This window comes from Chlamydotis macqueenii, chromosome 6 (assembly GCF_036417535.1).
Source record: "Chlamydotis macqueenii isolate bChlMac1 chromosome 6, bChlMac1.mat, whole genome shotgun sequence".
NCBI classification, from domain to species: Eukaryota; Metazoa; Chordata; class Aves; order Otidiformes; family Otididae; genus Chlamydotis; species Chlamydotis macqueenii.
Window position 1 is genome coordinate 34,153,075 of NC_141561.1, and position 12,820 is coordinate 34,165,894.

Genomic DNA, 12,820 nt, shown 5'->3' on the forward strand with positions numbered 1-12,820 from the left:
CAAAAATGTTCGCAGGGCTGCCTTCTCTCCTCCCACTCAAAATGTTTTTGCATACGCCTCTAGGCACTACAGTCACGGTAATTAAAGCTGTAAAATATTATTAGTATCACACTCCTGTAGACTTCTCGTCCGAAGCGCTTTGTGTACCACGCACCCAGTGCGACAGAAACGTGGCCGCTCGCATGGGGAAAAGGAGCGGGGACGGTGCACGACGAGACGGGGAATCGCATTTTCGCCAGGGACGCTCGACGCCAGCAGCTCCCCAGACACCTCCGAAGCCGACCCAGCGCCATCCCGCGCACCTGGAGCTGTGCGTGCCTGTCCCAGGGAGACCGACGTTGCCACATCGGGAGCGTTCACAGGGGTTTGCAGAGGTGCTGGCAAATACTTTCCTGCCCAGGTACCGCTTCTGCCTACATCCCGCAGAGGACAAACCGAGGGCGATCCCTCTCCCAGATATCCTGACGTCTGGGGGTAAAAGTCTCCTTCAGAAGATGTCTGCACAGGAGGAAGGAAGGGAGGGATGGAAGGAGTTCTGGTCATTTTATAGCTTTTCATGCTATTATATTTTGATTTTGAAATGGTTGTGGTGTACTGAGAGTGGGTAGGTGAAAGCAAGAAATTTTAACGCTAAGAAAGTAAATAACTCAGGTGGATCCAGTGACAGAGGTAGCAGAACTTCAGCTCAGAAGACAGCCTCTATTTCAGACCTCCTTTCTTTTCTGAAATGCTTGCCAGCTAGGGAACAAATGCCCAATTTTAGACCCTTACCTAGCGTGAGGACTCTCTAGTTTGATCTTCACAACACAGGCCCTACAGAGTGCTGACAGGCTTGTGGTGAACATTCAGTGTCAGGCACAAAGAGCGCTCACGCCCTTGCACCCAAGTAAACCCACCCAGCCTTCCACACACGCCTTTTCTACCACCGCACTAAGGTAGCCGGGTGGATATGAAAATTCTGGCCAGTTCCATGAAGTTACTTGGTTCCTCAAACCTCCGAAGAAGGGGAAATGGGCTCACCCACAGCACGCGCAGATGCTGGGAGCATCCCTACAGAAGTGGCTCCTTCCCTCCCCGCTCAGCACGCGGACCTCGCCGGTACAGTCTGGCTCTTGATGTTCTGTCTGATGAAACAGAAAAAGATTGGAATCACACATGGCATGGGGACACTTTCATAATACACAGAAGAAATACTCAGACAATCCGTTCTCTGTTTCCTCAGACTCCCCAGATTGCAAGATTGACGAGGAATCTGAGTAGGATACGAGTGCCACAGAATCGAAGGGAAAGGAAAAAAAAAAAAATCGTCAGCGAGCAATTATATTCAAGACGGCAAGTCAGACCCAGAGGCAGCTCCAAGGCTGCCAACACAGCAGCTGGTACAGCTCCCCGAGGAGCTCCACGCAGAACGTCTCCCTGGTCGGTCCCCAGCCTCTCCGGCTGCCACCGGAGGAGCGGAGGAGGAGGAGGAGGAGCGGAGCGCTGAGGCGTCGGTGCCACCTCTCTCCCTCACCCCGGTCTGCCTCCTTCCAGCAGGTCACAGCTGCTAGCTGGGTCATAATGCATGCAGAAGCGCTGCGGAAAATGCACGTTGAAACTTATTTCTCAGGGAAGCTATTAATGCCTGTGACGAAAACACTTGAATTGTTCGCTGTTAATGGAGAAGGCAAAAATGCATGGCATAAGCATTTTATGAGGAGGGTGCAGGGTCTAGTGGCTGAAGTCGGCTGCACTCGCCTTCTAGCTCTCCTCTGCTGACGTCACGATATCGGACGCATCATTTCACCTTGCAGCACCCCAGTTTCCCCATCTGAAAATCAGGATAATGACGTGACTGCTTCCTCAGTGAAGCAATTGTAGATCTGCTGAGGAAGAGTGCTGGGTCAGAGGCAAGGATGATTATTTAGCATCGTAAATGTTCATACCATTGTGCAATGGGCAAGCCTTGCCGAACAGATGATAGCACTTGTTAGAGGCCTTGCACCAGAAAGTTGACAGTCTCCAAAACACCATACCTATAAATTCATCCCATGCAACAAAGAACAAATATGGAGCAAGATGTATTTTTGGCAGCTATGACACCTGATGGAGTGCATGGTTGGGAAAAGTTTTGAAGAAGAGTTTGTGTGCTTGGTGCATGTAAATGAGAAAGCTACTTCAAATGAAATCAACAGTACCACCCCCCCTGCCCCGCCCCCAAACAAATATGTCCAGGATGGACTGGAGCTTCCAGGGGAAAAAAAAAAAAAAAATGTTTAAACTCGACAGGAGGGTGAAACCAGGAGAACAGGATTGGGGCCGAGTTGCAGAGGAAATTATCTCATCAGTGCTGCAAGTGGTATCTTTCTATTGATTTTCAAATGAATAGATTTTATGGCCAGGAGCATCATAGTCTCACCTCTTGTGCCCTGAAGATCTAAGTCATCTGAATTAGATTAATCCTATGTAAATAAAATAGTGAGCTAATTATAATCAGTTGGAGGATACAGATTCACCACAGATGAAGACCTGCGCAAGCATACAGTTCCTGAAACAAGACTTTTCTGAAACTTCTCATTTTGTCCTCATCCAAACAGGCACAAACCTGGAAATGACTCTGTTTTAGACTTGCGCCTGTGTAGTATTTTAGCTGTGCCCGTTTCAGTCCCTCGGGGAACAGGGGTCCTGCCGCTGTCCTCCCTTGAGGCATGGGCAGTCAACAGTCAAACCGGCAACTGCTTCTCTGGCCACCACAGGCACCACCACACCATTTCTCACGAGGGTGACAAGATGCCAGTGCTCACCCTGCTCTGGTGTGACTTGGGAAGAGCTGGGCGGAACATCCGATGGCTGGGAAATGTGATGAAACATGGAGCCCTGAAGGAACTGAACATCTTCACAGGTTCAGTCTGTGTCTGACGAAGAGCTTCATCTGAAAAGCAGAGGGAGGAGGAGGAACTTCTGAGATGTCAAAATATACCATTTCAACATTTTCAAAATAGCAGAGCTGAACTTTTTGCTTTGAAACAGCCTCTTTATGTTAAAAAGCACCCCAAAACTTAAGAGAAACAAAAAAAAAAATTGGGGAAAAATACTTTTGAGAGCTCAGCACACCAAGTATTAAATGTAATCATCATCTTGTCTCAGACTCACTGCTTTGGTCAAATAAAAAATATCGTACCTCCACACACCGGCACGGAAATAGCATTGTGGTTTGGGACACCGTTTTACTTCTGTGCCTTTCAGCCATAAAACCAAAAAGGCCATTCTTTACCCAGTCCTACTGAAGATACAGGGAGAGAAAAAGGGAAGCAATACACTAACAAAAAGCAGAAAGGAATATAAAAGTGCGGGCAGATCTACCAATAGGTGCTGTAGGGTGAGGCTTCTACAAGACCTCTCTCGAGGGACGGGAAAGCTCCAAAGGACTTGCAACCCTCCCTGCATCGTTGCCACTATCGGTGGCTGCTGATCGCCACCCCTCCCACGCCAGCCCTGGCCCTTATCCCAACTGCGGTCCAGCGGCCACAACACCAGCAAACTGGGCGCTGGTGGAGGCTGCAAACCCCAAAGTCTCAGGAGTGCAACAAGGGGGAGCGTAAAACCATCCCCCTGACCCTCCTTCAGGGCAAAATTGGTATATTATTTAATTCTCAGTCTGTAAAAACAGCCAGAGCCGGTGGTGGGAAGGGATGGCGGGAGCCGGCAGCTTCTGTGTGAGTGACAGCACGCGCGCGCAGCGCTGCATCTCGGGAGTGGGAGTTTGGCTTCGCAGCCAGCCACTCAGATCTCATCGGTAGCCCAAGGGGGTTTTCAGTTTGTAACTTTAATCTTTTAATCTGGCTCTCTCCTTGTGTGCGTGGGCAAGGAGCACACGATGGTGGGTTAATCCTCCAACGCCTCTCCCTCACTCACTGCTCGCGATGCAGCAGACGCGCGTTTAGGACACAAGATGAAAACCAAGGCCATGAGGTAGCAATGGGCTGAGGCATCATCCCATGGAGGGGGCTTTCAGCAAACAAGGAAACAAGGCACCTCAAATTTCCTGAAGACAAGGCAAGTCAAGGCCAGCAACAGAGGCCTCCATTATGTGACGGTGGAGACATCAGCACCAGACAATAAGTGAAAAATTGTAACCTGGCAATAAAAATACATAAGTGCAAATGGCGGTGTGTGCTCACAGTTGAGACCAGGATGGTTCTGCCCATGCTGCTAGCTGGCAGTGTCCTCCAAGAACACCTCCCCAAGAGCAACATCCCAAACTCTGCGATGGAGAGCCCGGTGAGCGCTCGCTCTGCAGCTTGGCACAAGGCTCTCGCCGCTGACATTTAAAGCCAGAGGGCAAAATCCTGACCTCACAGAGATGAAGGAGTTATTCATTCACCACTTCTTTTGCCATGGTTAAGCAGACATCTGAATCCACATTGAAGTCCCTTAAAAAAAAAAAGTAAGCTGGCTTTCAAATGCACTATGCACTCGCCTCTCCTGAGCTCCCAGTGCCCTTAGCCAGACCCGAGTGCCTAAATGTTAGATGCATGAATTTAAATACTTCATGCCTCAGTTTATCCACCTCCCCATGACGGCCAAGGGTTGTTCATGTCTCAGCAATTTGGGAAAGCAAGCCCTTGCAAAGAAGACCAAAGCCTACAGGTGAAAGCCTGTGGGAGGGGAGCGATGATTATCCTCCAGGCCCTTTTTCCAAGTAAGGAGAAGGCTTCTGCGCCTTCCAGCTCCTCACTTGGCAATGATCTGCGTGTAGGCAGTGGTCATAATCAGGAAGTGCCTCCTCCAATTTACAGCTGGTGGTACCACCTGTGCCTCTCCAATTCCAGCCAAAACAACCACCTCCTCAAACCCACTTGTAAGGAAGGGCAGAGGATCCAGCAATGACGACTCAGAGGGAAAAGCAAGACTCGACTTTAAGCACTGACATTTTCCCTAGACATATACCGCCGTTTATCAGTAGAGTATTTTCTTTCTTCTTGTAAAAACAATCACAGTGGCCGCTGAGAGACCCTGCCATACCGCAACAGTGAGCAACTGATAAGTGATAGGGCAGACACGGGACAACAAGAAAAGGTTAAGTTGTTCAAATTCGCTGGACCAATGCATGTGCCTGTGAGGCAGCTGGAAGGGAAGAAAGTGGAGTCGTTACTCATCACTTCAAGTCTGTCAAGGATTTTCTTTCTGCAAGGAAAATAGCTAGTTAGTAACTGCTGGCAAGGCAGGGAACATTTCTGTATAATTGAGATATAGCTGTACGTACGGGTGTACATATGTACACATTCCTCAGTGGTGTTATACTTTTGTCCCCTGCACTGGTCTTCCACTGCCGGGTCCTCCCTGGCCTTTCACCTCGTCATGGTTGAAGCCACCTCCCTACTCACAGAGCATCTTAAGAACCAGTCATTGCTTCCAGACCTTGAACAGAGCTCTTTTACTTTGGGAACTAGAAACCTGAGGTGATTGTAAATTACAGAAATTTGTAAAAATTACATCTCTAGTCAGCCAAAACTAATACCAGAAAGGGGAGCCTTGCTGTTCCCATCGATGCAACCAATAATAGTGCTTCCCTGACTTCCACAGATGAGATATTCTGGACAAAAAGAATAGAAGCCACCACCTTATGAGCTAACATTCACTCTGGATGGCTTAATTTTTTCAGACATACGTCCCTTGTGTGGCATACACTGTGTTCCTGCTCTCGTCCTAGTGACAAAACTTACGTTGGCTTCTCTGGAGCACGTAGGGCTGAGAGGCACTGATTTTCAGATTTACTCTGAAATTCACGCCTGCATTTCCAGTTAGTCTGGAGCTGTGGGTGCCAAAACCTCAAGAGAGTCACTTACCCTCAGTGCAAATATCATTTCAGCCCTTCTACTGCCACTGGAAAAGTAATAACCTTTTGAGACAACTTAAGTAATAACTTTTTGAAACAACCTTTTGAGCTATACAGAGCAAAACCAACAGGATCAGAATGAAAGCCAACAGTTTCTGATATCAGATACAACACTCGCTCTCATCGGCGTTTTTTCCTTTTCATTAGCTATTTCTTTCCAGCCACTTCCCATAGCCTCAAAGAGCTATTTCCAAATGACCTGTTTGCTGCAGATTTCCTGAAGAGGCCCAGCCATCTACTCATCTTTGAGAAAGTACCTTGCTCTTGCCTCGTCCTATAATTACTTGCATCTGAGCCTAAGGTGGGCAGGTTCTCATCTTCCATTTAGTTTTTGTTTTTTTTTTTAAAATGGATGATGAAAGCAGAAATATTTCAGCCGTACAGCTCCGTAAAACTTTTGATCTGCAGCTTTCCGGGTCCAGTGCCATGGTGACAAGCCAGCACAGGGAAAATCCACTGCACAATAACCCAGAAACACGCACTTTGCATTTCAGAAAGAGCGCTCTTCACATGGCAAAACCTCTGTCCAAAGGTATGAAGTGGCCATCTTGCTGTCTTTTAAGGCAGTCCTGCCACAATGCCTACAAGCCACTCTCCTTGAGAAAGGGAGATTTTATTTTTTTTCTGCTGAACTCAGTGGTTTTTTCATCAAACTGATCCCCACTGTCTGTATGTGCTGGTATCTGCACAGCGTGCTCCCATCTCTTAAAACTGGGGTTGTCTTGTCAACAGGATCCAGCACAACAGGGTTCGGACCCACACGTGGGATATCCCAGTGCTACTGACACACAAGCAAGCCACAACTTTTCTTCCTCTAATCCACAAAGACGGCTGGTCACCTCATGTCCTTGTGTCAAGGCAAACTCCGCCGAAAGAGCTGGAAGCCTATGTCACAGCATCACCGGCTCTGACAGCTGTGCCCAGTCTCGTGGCTACCTCCACTGGATCTAGAGTAAGGAGTCCCACCGTTTTCTTCTTCTAGCTGCTTCCTCAAGGTAGAACAGCAAAATTGGTCTTCTCCTGCTATATGACCCAGGTGGTGGTGCCTCAGAGAGCACCAGTGGCAGCTGGATGAACAGGAACAAAGACTTGCCTTGTGATCTGTCAGAAAGCAACTGGTGGCCACAAATGTGTGAGACCCAGGCTTTAGCAACAAACAGACAAAAGCAAAGCCTGGGGCTTGCTTTCCTCTGTGCAAGCTTGACACCAGTGAGAAAGGTCCCCTACAGGCATTGAACACAACTGAAATACATGCAGAACCTCTTCCAAGGGGTTTGCTAAGAAACAAAGCAGAAGAGACATGTTCACCTTTGAGTAATATGTGGATAGCTGCAAGGTTCACTCCAATAATCGCTGTACAGGCCTTTCTGTTTTCAAAATTAGCTGCCAGCTTTTCCAAGACAGAACAATATAGAATCTTCTGAAGGCGCTGATCCATCTTAGAGTGATGAGTACTAGCAGGGCGGAGAGCTTCATCTCTTACCAAGCGTTTCCTGTAATGAAACCCTGTTTTGAGATGCTTTGATCTTGCTAATCTTTAATCATTTGGATTAAAGTTTTCCATGCTAGGTATTTACCGGGAGTTGATTTTTTGAAGTCAATACATCTTTGTGCCTGTTTTCGGAAGTTGTACATCAGCATCCTCACTGTACAAGACACTGCAATCCCCACTAGAACCCTTACCTGCAGGAGCAGGGGTAAGGTGTTACTCCACAAGAAACAGAGCGCTAGAGATGTTACATGATCAGATGTTTTTGACAACAGATGATTTTTTTTTTTTTTTGTGGGAATGAGCCATTTTGCTCATTCCATAAGCTTTTTCTGTATCAAGACTTACTTCTAGCATTGGCAAAACCTAGCTCATTAAAGTTAACATACACAAAAGATATTTTACAATAAATTACTGTCTCAGTTCATTACCATGTGTGGAATTTTGCAACCATCTGAAAGCAGGACACGTTTAATTTTACATGGAAGGATGTTTCAGGGGTGTTACTGACCTTCCACATGTGCTGCTAAAGGGAATATCAGATGGCAGATCCTACACAGTGGTGAGGAATAAGGAAGAAGCTGAATGCCCAAAGGCTGCTGCTAACCATCTCCTCTTGCATTACAGAGAGAGGCGGACGAGGCTCTAGATCAAGCACTACAAGATGCTGGAGGAGGACCCTGTCAGCTAAGCCTGGTGAGCACTGCTTTCTCCCCACCGCCTACCTGACGACCAGGGTCTAGGGCTCCCTGATGTCCATCGTATGGCTGGTGGCAATGATCTAGCTATGTGGGATGTCACCAAAAAAAACACAACTGTGTGCAATTCTCACTTTATGACTTACGGTGATTTGGGTTTCGTTCCTTTTTTTCCCATTTTTTTTTTTTTTCCTGCAGGAACTGGTTAGAGAGAGGATGGAGTGACTGTGGGGGGAAAAAAAAAAGTGTGAAAATGGGAACCTGAAGAAAGTAGCAAGCAGAAGTCATTAGAAATCTATTTAATAGTGAGAACATTTCAGGTTTGTTGGGAAGCAGAACTATTGCTCTCTGTGCCACAAGCCAAGTTGCTGAACTATGCTATTTTCCCCTCAGCTAAAAACCAGTTTAATCATACAGATTTCAACCATGTAAGTAATGAAAAATAATTGTTTCCCTTCATTTTTTTTCCACAAAATACTGGCAAAAATGACACGTTTTTCCTATTATTTGAATTTGCTTTTATTTTGCCAAAAGCAATTTCTGACCTCCAATATGTGCCCCAAAAACTGTGTCTGAAACACAAAGTGAGACTTTCCCCCGATTATGGTTTATGATCTCGTAAGACCCCCTGCCTAGTGCTTTCTTTCACTTCATTCTTGGTCCTTACAAATTCCTGACCAACAAAGAACACAACAGCTGGGAAGTCTGACCACAGTGTTTCAGAGAAAAGAAACTAAAAGGAGAAGGATTTCAACAACTACAGTGGCATAAGAATATGGGGGGAAAAAAAAAAAAGTTGAAAGGCCAGCCCAGTACTTACCCACAGATCCCAGCAGTAGTTCCAGGCAGGATTTATTCTAGGAATAAAAATATCTAGGGGATAAAGGTATCCTAACACTACAGAAGTAGCAGCACAGGTAGAGCCGAGTTATACAGACACGCTGTCACCTCCCACCTGCCTGCCTGGATCGCTCCGGGCATGGAGCAGGTTCTGTGGGATCACAAATGGGTGATTTTATTAGCAGAAGACTTGGGAGCAGATGAAAGCTTGGCTACACCATCCCCCAACATACCCGCCAGAGAAGTTAAGCTGGTCTAGGGTGGGGAAATTAACTGTGCTAGATAAAGGAGCAGTATTAAAATCTCTGTTTGCCTGGAGCAGTAAAGAAACCAAGAGAAAAAGTAGTGACTCTCCAAGCGATACAGCTGCATGTTGCTCCTTTCTGAGGGTGAGCTGCGATACTTTGCTCTTACCTGTTGAATTCATGCCCAGGGAATTATAAACTAGAAGAAAATCAGAAGTGGGAGGAGGGGGGGGGGGTATTTATTTATTATTACCAACCCATCATGCAGCATTCCTTATCTGTGATTTAATAGCTCTTTTACCATTTGTAACTTCTGTGATTTCAACCAGAGGGAAAAATGTGATAGGATTTTGCATGACTCATGAGTCTTGTGAAATACTTAAAAATGGCTCATCTCTCAGGCTTTTTAACCAGATTGAAGCAGAGTAAAAACCTGAATTCTGTAAAATGGCCTGGACACTGAGCTTCCATAAAGTGTACTTTGTGCTTTTTTAAGGGTGGTTTTCTTCTAAACGTACAAACTGTTCTGGAAAGTTTGGCAATTATCTACTAGATTAAGCCCACAAAGGTGTGTTTCTACATTCTTACATACCTGCACAGAGCTCCAGGCTTTTTTTTTTTTTTTTTTTTTTTAATCAAGGCCAAATTTTCAATCAGCAAAGTAGATCTGCCAATCTGGCTTTACTAGGGCAGAGAAATATTACCTGAAGCTTGCAGACACAGTTACTCTGCTCTCAGTGGAGCTCCACTCCCATTTCTGGGGCTAGACTCTCAGCTGGTGTGAATCTGCATAGGGCCACCAGAAATCTGATTGCCAGAGATCCCTCACCTTTATTTTTAGCAAGCAGTTGCTATATGGATTTTCCCTTCTACGTAGCTTCGATCCACTTGTGTCCTTTCCCCTGCTCTCAAACCTCATTAGCACCTGTGAAGAAAGGCAGGTAATTGCCAGGAACTCCTCGACAAGACAGACTAAGCACAGCTGCAGGCTCCTCGTGCCTTTCCATAGGCATTTTTGCAGCACAGATATTCTACCTGTTGCAACAGTGATGCTCTGTGCATCACAGGCACCAAGCCCATCTTCTGTTTGCTTCCTAAGACACCAGAGTGCACTACACCCTCTCAAGTTGTGTGTCCTCTTTTTTCATCTTTCCATCCATCTCTCTGGTCGCAGCAACATGACTTTTGTTGGACAGGGAGGCATTGTAAGGGGGGACAGACTAAAGAGACAGCAAGAGAGAGCAGAGGCATGTGCCTGGAGATTGTCCTTCACTGCAGCTTTGAAAAAGAAAACCTGTGACCAGCAGGGAGAATAATAGGTTACAGGCTCCAAATGGTGGCATCTAAAAATCCTGACCTTTCCCACGGTGGGGAGAATTGTTGTGCTGCTGTTCCGAGTAACTCCTCTACAAGGCTTACTAATAACAACAATTAGTAATAATAATAATGGGTTACAGAACAAATTTTGGTTTCTGACTATCATTCAGCAGGAATGAAACATATCACAACTATCTCTTTTTAGAAGTGCTGGGAAAACTTGTCATAGTTAAGATTGAAAGTATTAGGCAGATGTGACATTTAATATCTGAACTGCCATCAGACAGGAAATTGCATTGTTACCCAAGTTAATATAAAAAAAAAAATAAAAATACAAGTTTGAGAGTGAGCACTAGGGGCCAGCTTCATCCCTAGCGTAGCACAGTTTGCCAGAGCCCCCGACACCTGATGGCAGTCCTGGTACTACAGCATCCCTTCGGCACAGCCCCGCAGCTGGGAACATGAGTGGGCTTCATGGGGGGTTCTTGTATGACTGCATCAAACACACTGCAAGCTTCTAGGCCAAACTGTATGGGATGACAAACCAAATGAAAACTAAGAAACCTTCTAAGCCAAAAGAATGTAACCTCTCTCTTTATTTTTTTTTTTCTCCTAGACTCTTGTCTCTGACATGTCTCGCTGTGTTTGCTTCAACCTTTCAGCAGTGAATGGGCTGCAGCACAAAAGCAGCACACTGCAGATGGATGGACTTAGTTCTGGCAGAGCTGGATGGAGCAGGGAGGAAGTTAATGGGGAAAAAGTTTCACTTTTCTGTAGACAGAGACAAGCATTTCTCTATAATAAGACAACAGGACTTGACAGATTTTCTTGTGTTTTAAGCTTTTCACGCCTTTCTTATTAAAAGACTATGCTCCCTTTCTCCTTCCGACATGGTGCATCACGCCTCAGATAAAATCCCTTTGAAGAACAACATGCACATGCAGTATAATCTAACGTTATTCCAGTGCTACAGGGAACATCTTGAACATAATTGCACCACATGGAAGTTGACTTGCTCTGAGAAAAACACATAAAAAAGCTTTCACAACAAATCTGTAAACACATTTATGCTCCCAATAGCCATGATAAATCCAATTAAACAGCCAGGATTTCTGCTACACGCTGTCACTAAAGGAGTTAATGCAGATTCTGTGGCAGCTTTAAGCAAGAAATCACAGTTCCTGGCTGCCCGAGGTTCACGATTTTGTAGTCAAGCCTCACTTGAGAGTACCAGCAGTCAAACCAAGACTCCCTGGGCCCAGCTCACTCATATTCCGACCACGGTGATACTGCATTGCCTGACCCTCGCTCTGCCTAGTCCTGGCATCGCCTTTCCTCCGTCCCAGCTAGCTCCCTCACGGTGCTCCAGTGCCCCTTCCAGCAGTGCAGACAGTAGGACCAGAGACATCAGAATGAGGTTTGCCTGGCTTTGTTACAAGCATCATTTCATTTCAGGTATCACTTGCAAAAACAAAAAGTACCAGAAGTCAAATATGGGCCTGCAGATGCACGTGTGTCGTGGTTTTGTTTAGTAGGGGGGGGGGCCTAAGGTGGTAGCTTCTGTAGGAAACTGCTAGAAGTCGCTCCCCTTTGTTCAGGGGACTTGGCCAGGCCTAGGGCGGACTCACTGCTGGCCAAGGCCGAGCCGATTGGTAGCAGAATGTCTCGTGATAACACCTCTGCAATAACGTATTTAAGAATGGGAAAACAGAAAAAAAAGGAGAGAGGAGAGAAGATGTGAAGAAGCTGAGTGGGGGCAGAGGCGCAGAGGGGGAGGCGCAGGCCTCATGGGCCTTGCAGGCCTCACCCTCTGGCCTCTCGCCAGGCGGCCGACTGGGCCAGACTCGGCCCAGCCCGGCTGCAAGAAGTGGAGAGGAGATGAGAAGTGAATAAGATGTAAAAAAGATCCTGAGAGACACCTACCAGCCTGTTGTGAGGAACGGCTGCAGACGCCAAGGTCAGTTCAGAAGGAGGGGGAGGAGTAATGCGGCTCCTGGCCAAGATTCCCCTGCAGCCTGTGGTGACGACCATGGTGGAGCAGGTTGTCCCCCTGCAGCCCATGGAGGTCCACGGAGGAGCAGAGATCCACTTGGAGCCTGTGAAGGACCCCGTACCAGGGGAGGTGGATGCCTGAAGGCTGCTGTGGCCCGTGGAGGGCCCACTGGGACAGCTGTTCTGGAGGGACTGCACCCGTGGAAGAGATGACCCACGCCGGAGCAGTTCCACAAAGGACTGTGGCGTAGGGGTGGGACCCCACAATGGAGCAGGGGAGGAATGCGAGGAGTTCTTCCCCCAACCATGAAGCAGCGGCGTGAAACAACATGTGATGAACTGACCACAACCCCCATTCCCT